This window comes from Halichoerus grypus, chromosome 2 (genome assembly GCF_964656455.1).
Source record: "Halichoerus grypus chromosome 2, mHalGry1.hap1.1, whole genome shotgun sequence".
Taxonomy (NCBI): domain Eukaryota; kingdom Metazoa; phylum Chordata; class Mammalia; order Carnivora; family Phocidae; genus Halichoerus; species Halichoerus grypus.
Window position 1 is genome coordinate 184779733 of NC_135713.1, and position 22913 is coordinate 184802645.

Consider the following 22913-nt stretch of genomic DNA (forward strand, 5'->3'; position numbering starts at 1 on the left):
AGCTCTGCTCCTAGGCTTCCTCTTGGATGTGAGTAACCTGGGTCCCCAACCAATAAGGGTGCAAATGCCACCCCCTTTGGGTCTTCTCTGCCTCTGAAGAGAACCTGACCCAGATGTCCCAAGACCTTGTTGGAAGCCTCCAACCAGAGCAGCTGGTGAGAGGAGACTGACCCCCTCTCCAAACCCTTTTGTCCACAGTGAATACCCCAGGATTGTGTTTCTCTGCTCACACCCCCCTCCCCAGCCCCTGGCCCAGGGCTCCCATCCATCCTGTCTCAGGCAGGGCCTCTCCAGGATGCAGACAAAGAAAGCATCTCAGATTCCCTTGTCAGGGCGCCTGCCCTTTGATCTGCCCCCCCTTCTCCTGCCCCAGGGATCCTGAGGTGCCCCGGAGAAAGCTCCATCCAGGGACAGGCACCCAAAGATAAGATCTGGGATGGGAGAGAGCCCAGGACACCAGGGACTTGAAAGGGTGCCGACAGCCTCCCCTGCAGGCTTACCTCTGCCTGCCTGGGCTCCTTCCCTCCCCATCAGCCAGTGCTCTTCCCAGACCTCGATGTCCCACTGAGCTCCTGACTGGGAGATCCCCAGAGCACAGAGACTATCCGGCCTGCCACTTTCCCAGTAAATTGTGGGTGACATGGGGCGCCTGGGTGGCTCAGTCGTTAAGCATCTGCCTTCGGCTCAGGTCATGATCCCAGGTCCTGGGATTGAGCCCCGCATCGGGCTCCCTGCTCCGCGGGAGGCCTGCTTCTCCCTCTCCCTCTGCTGCTGACCCCACTTGTGCTCACTCGCTTTCTCTCAAGTAAATTAAAAAAAAAAAAATTGTGGGTGACAGATGCCCACTGCATGGAACAGTGCTTCTCAAGATGGAATCCCAGACCACGAGAATCACCTGGGGCTCCGAGGCCCAGCCCCACTGAACCCGAATCTCCAGGGGGTGCACCTTCAGCAAGTTGCCAGGCTGACACGATAGGGCCACACCACCCCCCGCCCTCAGAATCTTCAGGGGCGCAATAAAATACTTACCGTGAGCTGCCCCCTGCCCCCCAATCCTTGGCGCCACGCGGGGCACAAGGTGGGAGCTCTGGACTCCCGTGAAATCTCCAGGCCGTAGCCTCTCACACAACAGGGGCTCCCCTCCGCCTCCTGGAGGGAGGAAGCACCTCTGGGCCCAGGAAAATCTGGTTCTGCCCTCCCTTTCTGCTCCTCCGGGGGGCTGCTCTCCTACTTCCTATTTGCCCGTAGCCCCTGGCCCACCCCTGCCTCCCCGCCCTGCACAGTTCACCCTGCCCAACCCATCTCCCCCTCCTGCGCCCCAGCAGGGTCTCCTTGGACTTAGCAAGGAGACCGGTGTGGCACAGGGAGATCAGCCAGGAGTCTTAATTAACGGCGAGATTTCAAGCTGGAAGAGACTTTACACTCCCTTAGCTTCTGCCCCGGACGGAGTAACAGGGATTATGTTTGCCCTCCCTCCCAAATACAACCAAAACAACCAGACAGACAGAATGTGTGAAACAAGGTCAGGCAACGACAGTAATCCCCGAGGGATAGGAAACAAGGAAACAACAAGTTGAACCCTACGATCCCCCAGCTTCCTGCCTGGAGAGGGTTTCCAGGCTGTGGCCCAGGGGCAGAGACCAAGGCAGGGCCCAGGCAGGGGGGTAGAGGGGCTCCCAGAGAGGAGGGGTAGAAGTGAGAGTCTGGGGGTGGGTGGTGGAGAGCTAGGCACATGGCGTCTAGAGTTGGCAGGAGAGAGTTCCCGGGAGGAGAGGTCCGCACAGAGGGTACCCCCAGATCTGTAGAGGGGACCCCTTGAGTGTTAGGCTGAGTACTGACCAGCGCACGTGGGTGAGGAAACGACCCAAGGCTGGAAAAGATGATCTCTCCTCTGAAAGGAGTGCCCATCTGGCAAGAGGGTCTGTTCTCACCAGCTGGACTGGGAAAGCTCACAACCCATGCAGCGCTGGGGAGACTACCCGGGAATGAGGAGTAATTAGCCCTAGACCAAGTGCTGCTCTGGACCTGCTTTTGAAAAAGAAGAACGAGGTGCCTGGCTGGCTCAGTGGGTGGAGCGTGTGACTCTGGATCTCGGGGTCGTGATTTCGAGCCCCACATTGGGTGTAGAGATAACTTAAATAAACAAATGAAAACTTTAAAAAAAGAAAAAAGAAGAACAAAGTTGGAGAGCAAACACTACCCGATTTCAAGTCTTATTGTAGAGCTATAATAATCAAAACAATATGCTATTGGTGTAAAGATAGACAAATAGACCAGTGGAACAGAATAGAGTCCAGAAATAACCCACACATGTATGGGCCACTGATTGTTGACAAAGGCTCCAAGGCAGTTCAGTGGAGAAAGGACAGTCTTTTTAACAAAGGGTGCTAGAACAAGTGGATATCTATATGCAAAAAAACAAAAAGCATAAAACAAAAAACTGACGCACATATCACAGCATATACAAAAACAAACTCAAAATTTGTCATAAAGTTTTACTTAACGGTAAAACTTAAAATTATACAATTTCTAGGAGAAAACATAAGAGAAAGTATTTTTATTTTATTAATAAAATATTAATGATTGATATTAATAAGATATTGTTTATTTTATAACTTGGGTTAGGCAAAGATTTCTTAGCTATGACCCCAAAACCAGGATCCGTGAAAAAGCAAGTTGCTAACTTGGACTTCATTAAAATACAAATCTTCTTTTTGAAGACACTGTTAGGAGAATGAAAAGACAGGCTACAGACTGGGAAAAAAATATTTACAGAACATATTTCTGAAAAATGACTTGTATCCAAAATATACAAAGAAGTCTTAAAACTCAACAAGAAAACAAACAAACCAATTAAAAAATGGGCAAAAAATCTGGACGGACACCTCCCCCAAAGAAAATACACAAATGGCAAGTAAACACAGGAAAAGATACTCAACATCATATGTCACTAGGGAATTGCAAATTAAAACAAAAACAAGACACCTATTAGATTGGTTCCAATTTTAAAAACAGACACCACCAATTACTGGCAAGGATGGGGAGCAAGAGGAACTCTCATTCACTGCTGGTGGGAATGCAAAGTGGTACAGCCACTTTGGAAGACAGTTTGGCAGTTTCTTACAAAGCTAAATATATGATCCAGCAATCACACTCGGAAGCATTTACCCAACTGACTTGAAAACTTTATGTCCACACACATGTTTTAGCAGCTTTATAATTGCCTGAAACTGGAACCGATCAAGATGTTTTCAAAGGGTGAGTGGATAAACAAACTGGATATATATATATATATCTCCAGAGGATTATTATTCAGTGATAAAGAAAAGATATGGATGAATTTTAAATGTATATTTCTAAGTCAAAGAGACTAGTCTAAAAAGGCTACATAAGATTCCAATTAGATGATTCTGGAAAAGGCAAAATTATGGTGATGGTGAAAATATCAATGTTTGCAAGGAGGTTGTGGGGGAAGAAGGAAGGATTGAATGGTGGAAGCACAGAGGATTTCGTTTTAGGCTGATGAAACTATCACAACTCTCACACCGCCATGATGCTACTGTGTATTTGTCAACCCCATGGAACTTTACAGAAAGTGAAGAGCCACGTATGCGAATTTTAAAAATAATTTAGGAGGTTGGGAGATCTCAGGAAAGAATGCAGAATGTGGTGATTGGGAGATCTCAGGAAAGAATGCAGAATGTGGCAAAAGCATCTTTTACAAACGTATGAAACAACGTCACAAAAGGAGATGGGGAGAGAAGGTGCTGTTCTAAGTCGCTTTGGAAATGAGTAGCATCTGTGAGACTAACGTCAACAGAAACTGTGTATTAGAACTGCACTCTAGTAGATAGTTCTTTTTTTTTTTTAAGATTTTATTTATTTATTTGACAGAGAGAGACACAGCAAGAGAGGGAACACAAGCAGGGGGAGTGGGAGAGGGAGAAGCAGGCTTCCCGCTGAGCAGAGAGCCCGATGCGGGGTTCGATCCCAGGACCCCAGGATCATGACCTGAGCCGAAGGCAGACGCTTAACCAACTGAGCCACCCAGGCGCCCCTCTAGTGGATAGTTCTTGCCCACAGAGGTAGGTACAAGTTAACAATTCTGATACCGGTATAGATGTATCCGGGAATTGAACTCAAGGGAAATGCGTGGCAGACCTGAAAGGCCAGGTGTCTCACCGTGTAGTGGTGTAGGTAAGCAAGGAGAGGGGGTTAGAATGATAGGATGATTTATGGATTACAGGTGGAGGCATTACTGTATGTTTAGCTTAATATAGATACAGATGGTTACCTGTAGAAATATTTATAAACATATTTATCTACAAGGGTTAGGGTACATATATTTTGCTGTTCTGTCAACTGAGAGCCCCTTGAAGTAACCACACCAAATTAGAAATGAGCACACTTAGTGCCCAGATCTTAATTTCTTTTTTTTTTTCTTAACATATAGTGTATTATTAGTTTCAGAGGTAGAATTGAGTGATTCATCAGTTGCATACAAGACCCAGTGCTCATTCCATCAGGTGTCCTCCTTAATGTCCAGCACCCAGTGACCCCATCCCCCCAACCCCACCCCTCTAGCAACCCTCAGTTTGTTTCCTAGAGTTAAGAGTCTCTCATAGTTTGTCTCCCTCTCTGTTTTCCTCTTGTTTCATTTTTCCTTCCCTCCCCCTATGTTCATCGGTTTTTTTTTTCTTAAATTCCACATATGAGTGAAATCATATGGTATTTGTCTTTCTCTAACTGACTTATTTTGCTTAGCATAATACCCTCTAGTTTCATCCACGTCATTGCAAATGGCAAGATTTCATTCTTTTTGATGGCTGAGTAATATTCCTGTGTGTGTGTGTGTGTGTGTGTGTGTGTCACATCTTCTTTATCCATTCATTTGTCAATGGACACCTGGGCTACTTCCATATTTTGGCTATTGTGGACATTGCTGCTGTAAACATTGGGGTGCATGTGCCCCTTCGAATCACTATGTTTGTATCCTTTGGATAAATACCTAGTGGTGCAATTGCTGGGTCATAAGGTAGCTCTATTTTTAACTTTTTGAGGAACCTCCATACTGTTTTCCAGAGTGGCTGCACCAGTTTGCATTCCCATCAGCAGTGTAAGAGGGTTCCCCTTTCTCTGCATCCTTGCCAACATCTATTGTTTCCTGAGTTGTTAATTTTAGCCTTTCTGACTGGTGTGAGGTGGTATCTCGTTGTGGTTTTGATTTGTATTTCCCCGATGCTGAGTGATGTTGAACATTTTTTCATGTGTCTGTTGGCAATTTGTATGTCTTTTTTTTTTTTAATATTTTATTTATTTATTTGACAGAGTGAGACACAGCCAAGAGAGGGAACACAAGCAGGGGGAGTGGGAGAGGGAGAAGCAGGCTTCCCGTGGAGCAAGGAGCCCGATGCGGGGCTCGATCCCAGGACCCTGGGATCATGACCTGAGCTGAAGGCAGACGCTTAACAACTGAGCCACCCAGGCGCCCCTGTATGTCTTTTTTGGAGAAATGTCTGTTCATGTCTTCTGCCCATTCCTTGACTGGATTTTTTGTTTTTTTGGGGTGTTGAGTTTGATAAGTTCTTTATAGATTTTGGATACTAGACCTTTATCTGATAAGACGTTCGCAAATGTCTCCAGATCTTAATTTCTAATACCATTCTCCAACAAAAGGAACCAGGGGTTCTTGGAGGGAAAAAATGGCTGATTTTTTTTTTTTAAAGATTTATTTATTTGACAGAGAGAGACACAGAGAGAGGGGGAACACAAGCAGGGGGAGTGGGAGAGGGAGAAGCAGGCTTCCCGCGGAGCAGAGAGCCTGATGCGGGGCTCGATCCCAGGACCCTGGGATCATGACCTGAGCCGAAGGCAGACGCTTAACCGACTGAGCCACCCAGGCGCCCCCAAAAATGGCTGATTTTAAGAACTGGGCAGGAGATACACCAGTTAAGCCTAGAGAATCTTGGTGCCAGAGGTAAAAAAGTGCTCAAACAAAACAAAGCAAAACAAATAAACAAACAAATAAAAACCCTCAGTCATGGTATGTCAAAGGAAAATAGGACCTAACTGAAAGAGCTCGCAATGACCAAAGCTGGAATAATCTGAGCAACAAAATAAGTAAAGTAGTACTGAATTATAACTCAAAGCATAAAATAAATATCCATGAATCCATACTGAGATCAATAAATTATTGAATAAGTGAATAAATGGGGGAAAAGAGACAAAACACCCATGCAGAAGAAGCCCAAATAATTTATATATATGTCCCACTTGAGGTGAAGCATAGTTTCCTATTCTTGAAGTGTGGGCTCTTTCCTAAGAGTCCAGTATGGAAAGTGGGGGTTGGGAGAAGGAGTAATTTTACAGCGGAAACACCTGACAAACATTATCTCAGCTGGGTGATCAAGGTTAACAGAAACAGTGATAAGCAATGTTATTAGTATGTACCCTTGATACGATATGATAAAAATGGCACTTCTTCCCCCAAACCCATAACCCCAGTCTAATCATGAGAAAAACATCAGAGAAATCCCAATGGAGGGACAGTCTACAAAATACTTGACCAGTACTCCTAAAAAATGTCAAGGTCATCAACACAAGGAAAGTCTGAGACATTGCTACAGCCTAAGGAGAACTTGACTACTATGGGGTACCTGTATGAGAACTTGGAATAGAAAAAGGACATTAGGGGGGTGCCTGAGTGGCTCAGTCAATTAAGTGTCCGACTCTTGATTTTGACTCTGGTCATGATCTCATGGTCTTGAGATCAAGCCCCATGTCCGGCTCCACACTCAACGTGGAGTCTGCTTGAGATTCTCTCTCTCCCTCTCCCTCTGCCCCTCCCCCTGCTCATGTGCTCTCTGTCTGTCTGTCTCTCTCTCTCAAATAAATAAAATCTTTTTTAAAAAAAGAAGAAGAGCATTAGGCAAAAACTAAGGAGATCTGAATAAAGTATGGGCCTTCATTAATATTACTGTATCAATACTGGTTTATTAATTGTAACAAATGTACCATATTGATGTAAGATTTAATAATAGGGGAAACTGGGTATGTGATATATGGGAACTCTGTATAATTTTTTTTTCTGTAAATCTAACAGTGTTCTAAAATAAAAGTCTTATTTTTTAAAAAGACAAGAAAAATATTCACAAAATATATATCTCATAAAGGACTTATATTCAGAAACATATGAAGAGCTCTCAAAACTTAACAATAAGAAAACATGCAACCCAATAAAAAGTGGGCAAAAGAGTTAGACATTTTGATATAGAAGACATATGGATGGCAAATAAGTAGATGAAAAGTGTTCAACACTATTAGTCATTAGGGAAATGCAAATTAAAACTACAGTGGAATACCACTACACACCTATAAACAGCTAAAATTTTAAAAAAATGAAACCGATCATACTAAGCATCAACATGAACACAGAGGAAGTGGGACTCTCATGCACTATTAGTGGGAATGAAAATGGTACAACTACTTTGGAAAGCAGTTTGAGTTTCCTTTTTTTTTTTTTTAAGATTTCTTTATTTATTTTGGAGACAGAGTGCATGCCCTTGAGTGGGGGGAGGGACAGAGGGAGAGAATCTTCAAGCAGACTCCCTGCTGAGCACAAAGCTGTGGGCTCCATCCCACATCCCATGAGATCATGACCTGAGCTGAAACCAAGAGTTGGTCGTTCAACCAACTGAGCTACCCAGGCATCCCAACAGTTTCTTAGAAGTTAAATATATACCTACCATATGATCCAGCCATTCCACCCCCTCAGTGTTTATCTAAGAGAAAAGGAAACATAGATGTCCATACAAAGACCCACACATGAAGGTTCATAGCAGCTTTACTTGTAATAGTCAAAATCGAGACACAACACAAATATTCCCTTCAACAAGAATAAACAAATTTGGCACATCCATGCAATGGAATATGATTGGGCAGTAAAAAGGAATAAACTATTGATTCTGGCAATAACAAGGATGAATCTCAAAATAATTATACTGAATGAAAGAAGCCAGACCTACCCCCCAAAAAAGGTGCATGCTAGATGCTAGATGATTCCATTTTTGTAAAATTCTAGAAAATAGAAACTAACCTTAGTAACAGAAAGCAGATCAGTAGTTGCACTGGGTGGGGGGAAGGAGGGATTACAAAGGGCATGAGAAACTCTTGGGGGTGATGGACATATGCCCTATCCTGATTGTGGTGAGAGTCTCACAGTTGTATACATATGTCAAAACTATTAAATAGGGGCGCCTGGGTGGCTCAGTCGTTAAGCGTCTGCCTTCGGCTCAGGTCATGATCCCAGAGTCCTGGGATCGAGCCCGGGGTCGGGCTCTCCGCTCAGCGGAAAGCCTGCTTCTCCCTCTCCCACTCCCCCTGCTTGTGTTCCCTCTCTCGCTGTGTCTCTCCCTGTCAAATAAATAAATAAATTCTTTAAAAAAAAAAATTCTTAAAAAAAAAACTATTAAATAATACACTTTAAATCTGTGCGGCTTCTTATATGTCAGTTATACCTCAATAAACAAACAAAACAATCTTAAAGGAAAACTAAAAATATCCTTCAGCCAAAATTTTTAATTAAGATGATTTATTTAAACACTTTTATTTTAACTAATTAAAATATGCATATGGTTGAAAAATTAAAGAGCGAAAAAGGGATTAAAGTGAAAAATAACTTCTCCCTGTCCCATCTGGGATCCTGCTCCCCAGGGAAACTTTTGAATCATTTTTATTTTTAGCTACTCTGGTGATTGTCCTCTTATCTCTAATTTTTATACTGTTATTTTAAAACATTTCAGTTCTCTTCCTTGACCTGTCAACTTTAGATATTATTGATTGTTTGCTTCTTAGGACTGGTGAGAATTTGGCTCTCAACTTCCCCGTCTCTCTTCCCCTCCCAAATGTGTTCACACTCCACTGTTCTCTCACCCTCCACGCCTCACCTGTGCAACATCAAACATCACACATCAGGACCTTTACTGCTTGTTCAGCCCATGATAGATGGTATCTCTTGATTCTCCACATTGATCCCCACCTATCTTCTCTCCCTTCCACCTTCCAGCCACTATGAGTTATACTTTTGACATCAAGCCATTAACATTTACCTTCTAGGCTGCAACCATAGACAAGTCCTCTGTGATTTGTCTAAAAGTTGGTCCTTGTCTAAAAACAACAAAAACCAAAACCAGCATCTGACCATGTAAATATCACTCACTGCAGAGCCATGTGGTGTGCTATGATCCAATAGGACTGTGACAACGAGCTCTCATCATTTTATGGATGAAGAAACAGATCAGAGAGTTCAGTGTCTTGTTGAAGGTCACACAACTTATAAGTAGTAGTGTCAGAACAACCCTTCTAGTCTCCTAGAACCTGGCTTCCAAACTCTTGGTTACTCTGGAGGGTGGGGGGAAGACCTGAACCAAGGTAGTTGCTACTTAGTTTGCAGTTAGAAATAGGGGTGAGGTGGAGTCAATGATAACCAAGACCCTAAACCTGCATGGGTAGAAGTGTCATCAGTTAAGAGCAGAGAACTAGTAGACAATTTGAATAGGCCTATCTCTATTAAAGAGATTGAATCAACAATAACCTTTCAAAACAGAAACCACTAGGCCCAGATGGGCCACATGAGTGAATTTTAACCTTTAAGGAAGAAGTTTTACCATTTCTCTGCAATCTCTTCCTGAAGACAGAAGATTGGGGAATACTTTCTAACTAACTCTATGAGACCAGCATTACCCAAATATGTAAGCCAGACAAAGACGTTACAAGAAAAGAAAACACAGACCAGTATCTCTTGTGAACACAGATGTGAAAATCCTCAGAAAATATTAGCAAATCAAATCCAGCAATGTATAAAAAGAATTATACACCATGACCAAGTAGGATTTATCTCAGATATGCAAGGCTGGTTTAGTATTTGAAAATCAATTAATGTAATCCATCACATCAACAGGCTCAAGAAAAGTTACATGATCGTATCAATAGTTACAGAAAAAACATTTGACAAAACTCAACACCCGTTCATGATTAAAAAAAAAAAAAACCTCTCAGTAAATTAGAAATAGAGGGGCACTTCCTCTTCCTTCTCCACTGGAGAAAGACATCTGCAAAAACCTATAGCTAACATCACACTTAACAGTGAGAAACTGGAAGCCATTAAGATCAGAAACAAGGCAGGGATGCTTCTCTCATCATTGTGTTTCAACACTGTCTTGAAGTCCTAGCTACTGCAGTAAACAAGAGAAGGAAATAAAAGGTATTGAGAAGGAAGAAATCAAACTTTGTTCATAGATAACATGATCATCTATGCAGAAAATCTGAAAGAATTGACAATAAAACTCTTGAAACTAATAAGTAATTGCAAATACAAGGTTAATATACAAGAGGCAATCACTTTCCTATATGCCAGCAATGGATGAAATTAAAAACACATCATCATTTACATTAGCATCCCCCAAAAGGAAATACTTAGATATAAACCTAACAACATATGTATAAGATCTATATGAGGAAAGCTACAAAACTCTGATGAAAGATATCAAAGAAGAATTAAATAAATGGAGAGACATTCCATGTTCATGGATTAAAAAGCTCAGTTTTGCCAAGATCTCAATTCCTCCCAACTTGACCTATAGATTCAACATAATCCTAATCAAAATACCAGCATTATTTTTTGGATATCAACAACATGATTCTGAAATTTAATGTGGAAAGGCAAAAGACCCAGAGTAGCCAGCTCGGTATTAAAAGAGAAAAACAAGTCAGAAGACTAATACTTGACGTCAAGACTTAATTATAAAGCTATGGTAATCAAAGCAGTGTGGTATTGGCAAAGGAATGGAGAAATAAATCAAGGAAAAGAACAGAGAGCCCAGAAACAGAGTCATATAAATACAGCAAACTGATCTTTCACAAAGGAACAAAGGCAATACAATGGAGGAAAGGTAGTCTTTTCAACAAATGGTGCTGGAACAACAGAGGCATCCACATGCAAAAACATGAAGCTAGACAGACTTTACATTATTCACAAGAATTAAGTCAAAACGGATCATAGATCTAAACGTTAAGTGTGAAGCTATAAAACTCCTAGAAGAAAGCACAGGAGAAAACCTAGTTGACCTTGAGTATGGTGATGACTTTTTATTTTTTAAAGATTTTCTTTTGAAGTAATCTCTACACCAAATGTGGGGCTCAAACCTACAACCCCAAGATTGAGTCGCATGCTCCACTGACTGAGCCAGCCAGGTGCCCTGCTGCTGACTTTTTAGATACAACACCAAAAGCACAACCCGAGAAAGAAATCATTGATGAGCTGGATTTGATTAAAATTTAAAACTTCTGCCCTGTGAAAGGCAATGTCAAGAGAACAAGAAGATGAGCCACAGACTGGGAGAAAATACTTTCAAAAGACACATCTGATAAAGAACTGTTACCCCAGGGGCGCCTGGGTGGCTCAGTCGTTAAGCGTCTGCCTTCGGCTCAGGTCATGATCCCGGGGTCCTGGGATCGAGCCCCGCATCGGGCTCCCTGCTCGGCGGGAGGCCTGCTTCTCCCTCTCCCACTCCCCCTGCTTGTGTTCCCTCTCTCGCTGTGTCTCTCTCTGTCAAATAAATAAATAAAAAAATCTTTTAAAAAAAAAAAAAAAAGAACTGTTACCCCAAATATACAAAGAACTCTTAAAAGCCCACAATAAGAAAATGAACAACTCAATTCAAAATGGGCAAAAGACCTGAACAGACACCTCACCAGAGAAGCTATACAGATGGCAAGCAAGCATACAAAAAGATGTTCCACATCATTTGTCATTAGGAAAGCGCAAATCAAAATAGTGAGACACCACTCCACACCTATTAGATCAGCGCCATTCCAAAACATGGATACACCAAATGCTCGTGAGCAACAGGGACTCTCATTCATTCCTGGCGGGAACGCAAAAATGGTAACGGCCACTTTGGAAGATGATTTGGCAGTTTCTCGATACTTACAGTGGTGGATCCATGTCATTATACATTTGTCCAAACCCATAGAATGTACAACACAGAAAGTGAGCTCTAGTGTAGATATGGACTTTGGGTGACATGATGTGTCAGTGTAGTTTTATCCATTGTAACGCACGTGCGGTGTGTGGGATGCAAATAGTAGGGACGGACGTGTGTTGCGAGGACAGAGAGTATGTGGGAACTCTTGGTATTTCCACTCAATGTTGCTGTGAACCTAAAACTGCTCTAAAAAAAATCAAGTTTGTTAATTACACAAAAAAGAACAGAGCACTGAGGGCAGAATTCTCGTTACTGTTGTTTTGGTTTTGGAGGGGCAATGCAGATAAAGAGGAATTCTTGTTGCATTTTGAGCGTGTGGAGTTTGAGATGTTGGCTTTTATAGGTAGCCGGCAAATCGGGTGTAGGAGAGAGGAGGTGCTGAGGTAATAGACACAGGGGTCACCATGGCAGTAGATCCTATGAGCTAGGAAGACAGCATGGCCTAGAGAGAGGGGAAGGCCCAGCAGGGGACCCCGAAGCTCTGGCCTCGAGGACAGGTAACTGTATCAGAGAGGACAGCAGTCCAGGGAAGGTGAGGCCCTTCCTTAGACGCTGGGAGGGTGAGTCTCTGGAGGCCCCACTGGATCACACAAAGAGGGGGGCCAACTGGGGTGGGAGGAGAGCAGGGTGCTGTTGGTTGAGAGCAGGAGGGAGGACGGAGTGAACGTCTTTCTCCCAGAATCTGGAGTTTGACGGGAAGGTGAGAGGACAGAAGCCTGAGGGTGGCGGGGCTCAGAGAAGGTGTTTATAGGATGAGGGAAGTGGGAGAGTGTTTATAGACTAAGGGGACAGACTCTGAGAGAATCCAGAGCACAGGTGGAGGAGTAAGGGACTTTTTCATGGCTTATTTTGATTTATTGTAGAAAAGGTATTACACCAACTCTTAAAACATTTTTTTTTGGAAAACACCCATAATTACAGCCCTCAACTTGCTCAAAGATTCCTTTTTCTTCTGAGGTCAAGAAGTTTTCCTGGCAGAAGGGAAGGGAATCCAAGGAGGTCCTGCCCCAAGACCTTGGCCCTCCCAGAGCCTAGCAGATGAGGGGGCTGGGGGGGACAAGGAGGCTAGGGTTGGGGGAGGAGGGGACTGGTGGGAAGACAAAGGGGCTGGGGTGGGGACTAGGGGTTGGGAGGGGTGAGGGGACTGGGGGGGATGCTGGGTTGGGATTTAATATGGAATCATCAGAAATGAATATAAACCCTGTGTCCCCCCATTTCCCTCTGGCCACCCTGCTCAGTGCACCCAGCCCTGACCCCGTGCGTGGAGGAGGTGGGGAGGGTCTCGGCCCGAGTGGGGGAAGCTGGGTGGTAATTGAATCCAGGGGCCTCGAGACAGAGGCCAATGGCTTTTCCCGGCCTAATTAGAAGGATTTTTTTTAAACCCAGGAAACAAATCCATATGGTCTGCGATTCATTTCTCAGGCTCTTTACCCTCCTGAAGTTGTAAATGTCGTGGGCTTTTTAGCACCGGAGCCTTGGGAAGGGGGAGGGCCCCCAGGCTTATGTTTCTCAGAAGGAGCCCAGTCCAGGATCTGGGGCCCCCAGGGCCGGGGTCCTGCCCACTCCCCCACCTCGGCTCCCTCTGCTGGTCCTGGCAGGCGGCCTCTGTCCCCACCCACGCAAGCCTCTGCTTCTCCCTCAGGCCTTTCCTCGGGCCAAAAACACTCCCCCCTCCCACCCAGCCCTTCTTTGCTGCTGACCAGTCCATCCACGTGGACTTCCCTCTGCCTCCCCCATCCCCTGCATGGATGCCCACCGCTCTTGGTCTCTCTGCTGTCCTCCGTGTGGGACCTGTTTCTACCATCAGACTGGGAGTTGATCCGAGACAAGAACCATGCCTTTCCAATCAGTCTGGGGGCTTCTTAGCAGTTGCTCTACACGTTTTTAAAATCTGCTCTAAAGAGCAGAAGACACTGAGGTTAAACCTAAAGCAGAAGGGAGAGATAGGAGCTTTTACACAGGGATGGCTCAGAGTGTGAGACAGACTGGAACCTGCAGACCAGACCCCTGCACAGCCTTCCATGGGCCTCACTGGCTGCAGGGGTCCTGGGTCCTCCCCACAGAACCAGGGCAGCACGGGAAGGGGGAGCGGTGGGGGTTTGCTATAAAACCGGACAGAAGCTCCTCTGGTCTGTGGTGAGTGACCTTGCTCAGGGCCTTCTAAGCTGGGAGGTCAGTTTGGGAGAACCGGGGTACATGCAGGTGAGGTTGGGGGCAGGCCAAAGGAGCCTGCTTTCTGCCCTGGAATCCTCCAGACCTTTTTGAGCTTTGGGAGTTTGTTTGCAGCAATACCTTGCCCTTGAGACCCCTGCCCCCAGGGGACGGTGACAAGGGTCCAGGGTGTTTTGAGGCGAACGTCTCAAATGGGTTCCCATCTCTGCTATACATCCATGGTGTGACCTTGGGAGAGTCACTATACTCTTTGAGCCTCAATTTGCTCATCTATAGAGTGGGGTGGTTGTGCGAATAGCTGTTCATCAGGCACAGCGTGAGGTGTGCGGGATTAATCAGTAAGAGCCAGTCCCTTGTTCCCACAGAGTTTACAGTTCAGGTGAAATGAAGGGACCTTAGTAAAAGTCTAAAAGGGGTTGTGTGGGGGTTCAGTGGGGGAGAGCAGCCTGGAAAGCAAACAGGTGTCTGATGCATTAGTCTTCACGCTGTGTCAGCTGCAGCCCAACTCCGAACTGTCCCCCACTTTACTTCCCCCCACCCACAGCCTTCCTCCAGCTCCAGCCCAGAGGCCCAGGCTATGTCTGTCTTGCAAACGGGTGTCTGTGGGTGGCTTCTCCTTCTCCACATCGTCAGCCAAGAATGGGGGAAGGCGAGAGCTGCCGGCCTGGCTGGAACCAGAGGGACAACCATGAATGGCTTTTGCCAAACCGTGTCAAGCTGGATTAAATCACAGGGCTGGCCGGCGTTCGTGTGCTTCTCTCTCTGCTCTCTCTCTCCGAGTACCACTCGGGTTCCCCTTGAATGGTCCTCACTGGATGGTGTGAGGTCTCCGTGTGGAAGTGGGTCCAGGCAGGTGGAAGGGAGATGGGCTGGGCTCGATCCAGGGAAGAGGACGGCGATCGGCATCCCTGGGTTTGGGGCACCTCGTGAGCTCCCAAGTGCTGGGGGAAGGGGAACACAGTGAGGATAGGATGGGTTGCGGAGAGGAATCAGCTTAGAATTTAATAAAAAATTTCTTAAAGCTATAAAGATACAAATCTAATAGAAGATATGAAGCAAGGACCCCAAATGAAGTAAGGTCCTTTCTATGCGAGGCTCTGAGGAGATCCGGAGGCATTGTGAGAAGGAGGTCTGGGAGGGCTTCCTTGAGGAGCTGGAAAGGGCTGAGGAGACGGTCCCACAGGCAGCAGGCACAGCAAGGCTGGAAGAGCAGCGTGGGGTTCCTACGGGGCCTCTGATGCCAGGGTGGGGATGATGATGACTCAGATACCCACTGGGCCCCACAGCTGTGCTAGTTCTAACCTCCCATATATTAACATTAAGTCTCGCAGCAAATCTCCCAGGTAGATGCCGTCTATTCCCATTTTACAGTGGGGAAACAAAGGCTCTATCAGGATGCTTACCCCCGGGCCCAAGATCCCAGAGCTAGGAAGTGGCAAGGCTAGGGTTTGAACCCAGGACGCTGTGACTCTAAAACTCACTTTCTTTCCACTTGTGTCCCTTGGGTGATAGAGGCAAAATGAGCAGCAGCAAGGGTGTGAGGAGTGTTCTGGCTGGGGCACAGAGCCTTCATTTTAGGGGCCCAGGGACAGTCCGTGTGGGGTTGCCCAGTGGGATCCAGGAGAGCCCAGGTTTGGGAGGGGTGGGATGTCTTGAAAGGGCAGGCTTATCTGAATCCCAAATTGAGGTCTCAAACCCCGAGGAGTCTCTGTGGACCAGCAGGGTGACAGGCAGAGTAGTGGGCAGGTGGGGATGTGCAGAGGGGTCCAGGCACAGGGTTGGTGAGTGGCCATGCCAGTCTACCCCCCGCACCGGGGCTGACCTATGTGGCTCCATGCCAGGCTCCCAGTGGAGCCAGCCTCCTGCAGCCTGGGTGGGGGGCTGGGAGCAGAGGGGAGGGGGTGTTTGTATCAAGGTTAAGACATCAGGCTCTGAACTGGGATCCCCTTTCTTCTTCCCCTGGTGGGTTCCAGCTGTCCCTGCCACTCTGTGGGAGGGGGCAGGGGATTCTGGAAGAGGAATGAGCCTTTGGAAATATTCGAATGGGGTCAGCTTATTTTCACCCTCCATCCTTCTGTCTGAATTCCAGTCCCTACTCCAGACTCCCCACCTCCCCAGACCAGCCCTTTGCACCAGCCCTTCCTCGATAGAGACTCTTGGTTGACGGAGGACTGCCTGGCATCGAGGCACCAACTCTGAGTGTGGGTCAGCCTGAGACAGCCTCTATGCCAGTCTGCCAAGGTGACTTCCCTCCTGTTAAGTGTAGCACGCCCCCAGATGGGGGAGCCAAGCCCCCACCCCTGGCTCCCAGGCTCCCTCTCGTGTCCCTTGACTAGCCTGCACCTGGTGCTGGGGAGTGGGGGGCCCGATCTGGCCCGGACTGCAGCCTTCCCACCCCAGGCCCGCCTCCCGCCTGAGTCACTCTTCTGGTTTGCCTTGCTCCGGGGCTTCTGGCAGCTTCCCTGGAGAGGCGCGAGGCAGGCCTCAGCCTGACAGGCATGTGGCACTCTCTGGGCACGTGCCCAGCCCATGTGTGATCCCAGGAAGAGGTGGGCCTTGGTGCCCAGAGCCGGCCAGGTGGCTTCCGCATGAATCTAATGTGATGCTGGGGGCTTTTTCACTCCTGCCCTGGCTTTCAGCCGGTCACCCCCTGGAAGGGCTGGGGCGAGGCCCTCACTCACAGAGCCCAGTGGCTGTTAGTAAAGTCTCAAAAGAAGTGGCATTTTGACAGGGGATCTGGGCTCTGGTTCTCCTGGCAGAATCCAATCCCATTTAGATTTTCAGACAATTTTCCTCTTCCGTTTAACTGAACTTTGAGCTCCTTGAGAACGAGGCCCTGGCTCTTGCCAATTAATCCTGCACCGGGGGCAGTGAGGTGGATGTGAGGAGGACCAAGAAATGCGTGGGGGATAGAGGGCGAGACGGTTGGGGCAACAAGAGGGGTAGGGCCCTGAGGACCAAAGCACAATCCCCTTTACTGGCCTGGCCCCTCGAGGCTGTGGAGCATCACACAGAGGGGCTGGGCTGATGGAGCCACGCTCTGGTGTCCAAGAGGAAAGGGATGGCTCAAGGTCAGCCCTCCTTGACCATGGAGATCACCTCCTTCCTCTTCCTCCCCACAGCAAAGTCCCTCGTCCAGGCAAACCCTATCTCTTTCCCCTCTCAGCAAAGCTTCTAGGAGAAGCTATATAGGACCTCCACTCTCTCACCTACCGCCTTTTCCTCTGGCCACCGCCATCTGTCTCCTGCACACCCTCCTCCAATCCAGTGGCTCATCCCAGTCCCCCCCCCCAGGTGTCCCCATAGCACTGGCACTGGGGATCACCTGCACCTCCTCCTGGTAACTTGCTCTCTTCGTAGACTTCCTTGACGCTGCAAGGTCCAGGCGCTCACTCACTGGCCCTTCTTGATCATCTGTCTCCTTCTTCTCGGGCACTTAAGCAGGCCTGTCCCAGGGCTCTCTCTCCTTCTGTCCAGTGGGGACCTCACCCAGGGGCTGGCAGATGATTAAAAACATTCCACTTTAGGGCGCCTGGGTGGCTCAGTTGGTTAAGCGACTGCCTTCGGCTCAGGTCATGATCCTGGAGTCCCGGGATCGAGTCCCACATCAGGCTCCCTGCTCAGCAGGGAGTCTGCTTCTCCCTCTGACCCTCCTCCCTCTCATGCTCTCTGTCTCTCATTCTCTCTCTCGCAAATAAATAAAATCTTTAAAAAAAAAATTGCTTAAAAACATTCCACTTTAGCCCTGGAATTTCCCTGCTCCTGACATGTATAACCGAATGCCTCCTGCCTTTCTCCCCTGAATGGCCCCCAGGCTTCTCACACTTAAAAGGGAATGCAAGATCTTCCACGAAAGCCTGCTCCTCCTCCCGGGCTGCCGACTCGATAAACAACACAGCACCATCATGCCCTCGGCTGCCAAAGCTGGAGACGGGGAGTCACGGAGACTCCTCTCCGCCGTGCTGCTTCCCATCCGATCCGGTGCCAGTGCGAGGTCATTCTCCCTACTTAATATTTCCTGAGTTGCTCCCGTCTTTTCCTCCCCACTGCTAGTTCTCGTGCCTGAAGCACCAGCCTTCCAGCAGGGCTTCCTGCCTCTCCTTCCAGAACATTCTCCTGCTTAGATAACTTCAGTAGCTGGCACTGGGGTCCCTGCTAGCTCTGGCCTGATCTTCACCTTGTTCGCCTTATTATTTATGCCGGTCAAAGTTGAGTCCTCATTCTTTGGTCTTTGTTCCAGCTGTTTTCTCTGCCCGAAATAGTCTCCCTCCATTTTTTCCACCCCCCACAGTCCAAATCCTGCCCATCGTTCAAGGCTCAGGTCAAAGCCTCCCCTCCAGGTTCCTCCTCGGGTCCCTGCAGCCATGAAGACTTCCTCCACCTTTGGAACCCCAGTGCCTCTTGGCTGCCCTTGACCTCAACGTCTGTGTTGTTTCACGGCGGCGTTTCTTACTAGAAAGACGTACTTGGGTCTGGGGGTGGAGTCTCGCTCGGGTTGCCTGGCGGGGAGGAAGAAACTCAAATGCTGAGCTAGGTTGGGGGCTACATTTGTCCTTTAGGGGGGCCCCCCTTTTGGTAACTGTACTCAATTCCGCTCCCCCCACCAGTCCCCATGCTTCAAGAGGGGCGACACTCCTGCCTCGGGGTGGAGTATGACCTCCACTTTAGCCAATCAGTGATGGCCATTCCACGGCCACGGGGATGGGCCAGGCGGAACCCAGGACGCCTGGAGACTTTCTGGGGGATTCTAGAACTGAGGCGTTCTTGTTCCCACAGGCTGGACCCGAAGCTGTTGCAGCCTTCTTATCACCACAAGGGAATCGTCCAGGGAAGGAAATGAAGGCAAGAAATGGAGAGGAAGAAACTAGGCCCTGGGATGTTGTTGGAGCCTCTGAATCGAGCTGTGCCTGGAGCCGGCCCTACCCCTAGACCTTTCCTTCCGACGGATAGTACATTCCCTTAAACCGCCCTGGGTTGGGTTTTCTCCCTCTTGCAGCAAGAATCTAAACTGGTACGCAGGGTGAGGAGAGGGGAGCTCCCAGGTGGCTGGCTTCCCGGCTGTCGGCACTATCTTCCAGGAGGTCACGACCGTGTGGCCTCCCTGGGCTCCGAGGCTGACCAATGGAAGCTGGGCTGCTCTGTGCCCCTGGCCCGCACCTCCGGCGCCGATTGCTGGCATCCCAAGGTCTGTAGGAGTAGAATGAGAACCATCTGGACTGCTGATTGAAGCCGTAGGCCCCGGGGTAGGGCTGGGCCCCTGGAATGTGGACGCTGAGCCCCGAGCCCAGGCCAGAGAGTGTGGAGGGCTTCTCAGGGGGACATTCGGCTCCCACTGGATGACGCACAAGGACCACCGGATTCTATGAGTCACTCGAATAGGGGAGGGGGATGGGAGGATTCCCAGACTTTTCCAAAGAGAGCCTCAGAGCAGGGAGGAGACCTGGTCCTACCTTTCCCAGGAGCCCTTTGGGAATGTTGCTGGAAACAGCCGGAGCGGGGATTGCCGGGAGGGCACGGGGATTGGGAAGTACCCGGACGCTGTGGGAAGAGGGTTGGACTCAGGGCCCTGGGGGGATGGAGGGTGAGAGGTGGAATGTTCCGGAGTATTCTTCCGTGACAGAGCCCTAGGAAAATGTTCCTGGCATCTTCCGACGTGGTTGGGGGATTCAGAGGGTAGAGTTGGGCTGTGGAAATGGGGACCGCTGTGCGGAGCCCTAACTTTTAGTCAGGCCTGGGAGGAATCCCCCTGCACGTTGGAATGAAGAGGGTCTCCCTCTCAACGTCTCCCTTGGGAAGAATACTGGGTCCCCGAATGAATGAGGGCGTTGCCCCAGAGACCATCAAGGTCATGTGCTGAGAAGTGGGGGACTTTGCTGGGGCTGGAGAGGGCTCTGGAGCCTGGGGCAGGGGGCCCAGAGCAGGGAGCCTGGCGTAGCTGGGAGGGTCAGCGTGAGGGCAGGGGTGTTGGGGGCAGTCAGAAAACAGGGGGCAGGAGGCCGAAGGTGCCCCCTTTGCCTCTGTTCTCCTGCACCCAGAAGGGGGTTCAGTTTTGTCCCCTGGCCTTCTGCCCACCAGCTGCCACAAAGCTGGGGAGGAATCTGCTTTGCATTATCTGAGGAGCCGCCTACCCCAGGCATATGGTCAGCAGACCCCACCCCCCCAGCCTGGAGCATCATGGGAAATGTCTTCTCCTGATCCGAGCTCTAGCCCAGCCCCCTGGAGCCCTGGGCTCCAGGCTCAGTGGCCCCGCCACACCTCTCCTCACTGGATGAAGAGGCCTTTCACATGCTTCCAGTCTCATCTCAGCTTCACTGAACTGGATGAAAGAGGGAAGGGAGGCACTAGGGGAAGACAAGGGGCCCTGATGGGCGGGCAAAGATGAAGGGTCTCATCCTCTAGCCTAGAGAATGAAAGAGATAAAGGGAGGTTTCCCAGCCTGAGCAGAGAGAGGCCATGGGGATGGGGGTGGGGTGGGAGGGGAGAACTATAGAACTATAAGGGGACTGATGACATGGGAAGAAGCAAGGCAGCCTCTATGGGTCCTCTGAGCCCGCTAGGGGCTCTGAATGAGTTCCTACTCTGGGAGGTATGAGTCCCTAGAGCTGGCTGCCCAGTGTGATGACCACTAGCTACATGCAGCTATAAGCACTTGAAATGGGGCTAGTCCAGATTGAAATGTGCTGTGAGAATAAAATACACACTGAATTTTGAAAACTTAGTAGGAAAAAAATTAACATATTTCATTAATAATTTAAAAGTATTGATTATATGTTGAAATAATCCTTTGTCTATATTGGGCTAAATAAAATATGAAGTTCATCTCACCTGCTCCTTTTCACTCTTGTAATGTGGCTACTAGAAAATTAAAAATCACATATATCCAATATTTCTATTGGACAGTGCTGTTTGAGAGCACATTCACTCATTTATTCCACAAATTTTTGTTGGGTGCCAGCTCTATGCCAGGTCAGGTGCTGAAGATTAGAAGGTGAGCAAAACCAGACCCTGTCTCTGGATTCCTGGCGTTTACAGTAATCAAATAATCACTCAAATGGTCCCTGATTGCAAAGAAAAGGAGTGGAACATGATGTCCTCGGACGTGGAATCAAGAAACCTGATTTGTGTCTAGAGTATGGTGAGAGCTTCCCCAAGGAAGCCCTTGGGAAAGAAGGAGCAAGTGTTCCAGACAGAAAGGACGGCATGTGCAAAGGTCCTGTGGCCAAAGAGAACATTGAAGCTTGAAGAATTATAAGAGGGCTGGTGTGGGGGAACACAAAAGATGAAGATGGCTGGAGCAAAGCAGTGAGTGTGCAGGAGCTGGCAGGGGCCTCATGCAACCCTCTGAGGGTTACAGATGGGAAGCTGATAAGCATTTTTGCCTTTGCAGCGGGAGTTAGAGAAGGAGGCGTGGAGCTTAGGCTGAAGGAAGGCAGAGAGGGTTTCTCCACAATGTGCTGGGGGAGGGGGTGCGAATCTGTGGCATGACAGCTATAAGGCTCTCTGCTCCGCTACCCCTGGGGACCCCAGGCCAGTATCAGCCACTTCCAGCCCCCCTTCCCAATTCTGCATGCTCTGAGCAGCTTTTCCGAATGGCCTATTTTCACCATCCCTGCGGCTTCCTATACTTCTGGCCGCCACTGACTTGCACCTCCCCGCCTCTCCCGCCGCCTTCCACCCTCCCAACCACCCCCAGAGCAAGGGCTTTCTTAGATGAAGCCTGTCTGTGGCACCCCCCTGCTCAAAACCCCTCAATGGCTCCCCAGTGTTCTCAGAATGTAGTCCAGACCCCGTGGCCTGTCTCTTTGTAAGCCCTTCCCCATCTGGCCCTGCCGACCTTCTGCTCTCTCTGGGCTCCAGGCACAGGAGCCTCCCCAGGCCTCCTGTGTGCTCTGCTGTCTCTCTCTTTGGGGCCTTTGCTGAGCTGCGTCCTCTGCCAGGAATACTCTCCTCCCCCAGCCTGTTGACTCCACTCATCAGTAAGGGCTCAGCTTCAATGTGCCTTTTCTGACAAGTCTTCCCTAACCCCTGGTAGGGGTGGGCCCGGGCTGGGGCACCCCGCTCACCCCTAGTATGGCCCCGCACACCACACAGGGCCTGTCTGCTGTCCGCCCCCCCCCTCGGGATCGCTGGGGTGTGTCTCCCTTATTCCCACAAGCAGCATCTGGCTCTCCCCCACCAAATTAGAGGCATTTCCCCCCATCAGAATGGGAGCTATCTTAGGGCGGGAATTGTACCTCCCTCATCAGATTAGAGGTACCCAAAATCTGGGACTGTGTTTTCTCCAGCAGACAGGAGGCTCCCTCAAGACAGAGCCTGTCTCCCCCGTCACACTGGGGGTTATCCAAGTACCAGATCTCTGAATCACCCCCCTCCACATGCGCTCCTCACAGCCCTCACGGACGGACATGGGGGGTGGGAGATGGCAGACAGCTCCCCCTCTGCCTCATGCCTAACCCTTGGCTGGGGCCCGGCTGACCCCTGCCATGATCCTGAGACCAGGAAGGTTTGTTTGCTGTTCTTTCCGGGAAGAGCAAGCCTCCCATGGCCTTCCGCAGCAGTCACGAGCCAGCCCCACCAGAAGACCTGGCCGAGTGACCAGCAGAGGCTGAGCTGCTCTGGACCAGCTGCCGGACCAGCCTCGGAGACGGGCACAGGTCTGGGGCCGGGAACCCTGCGGCTCCCGGGCCAGGCGGGGCT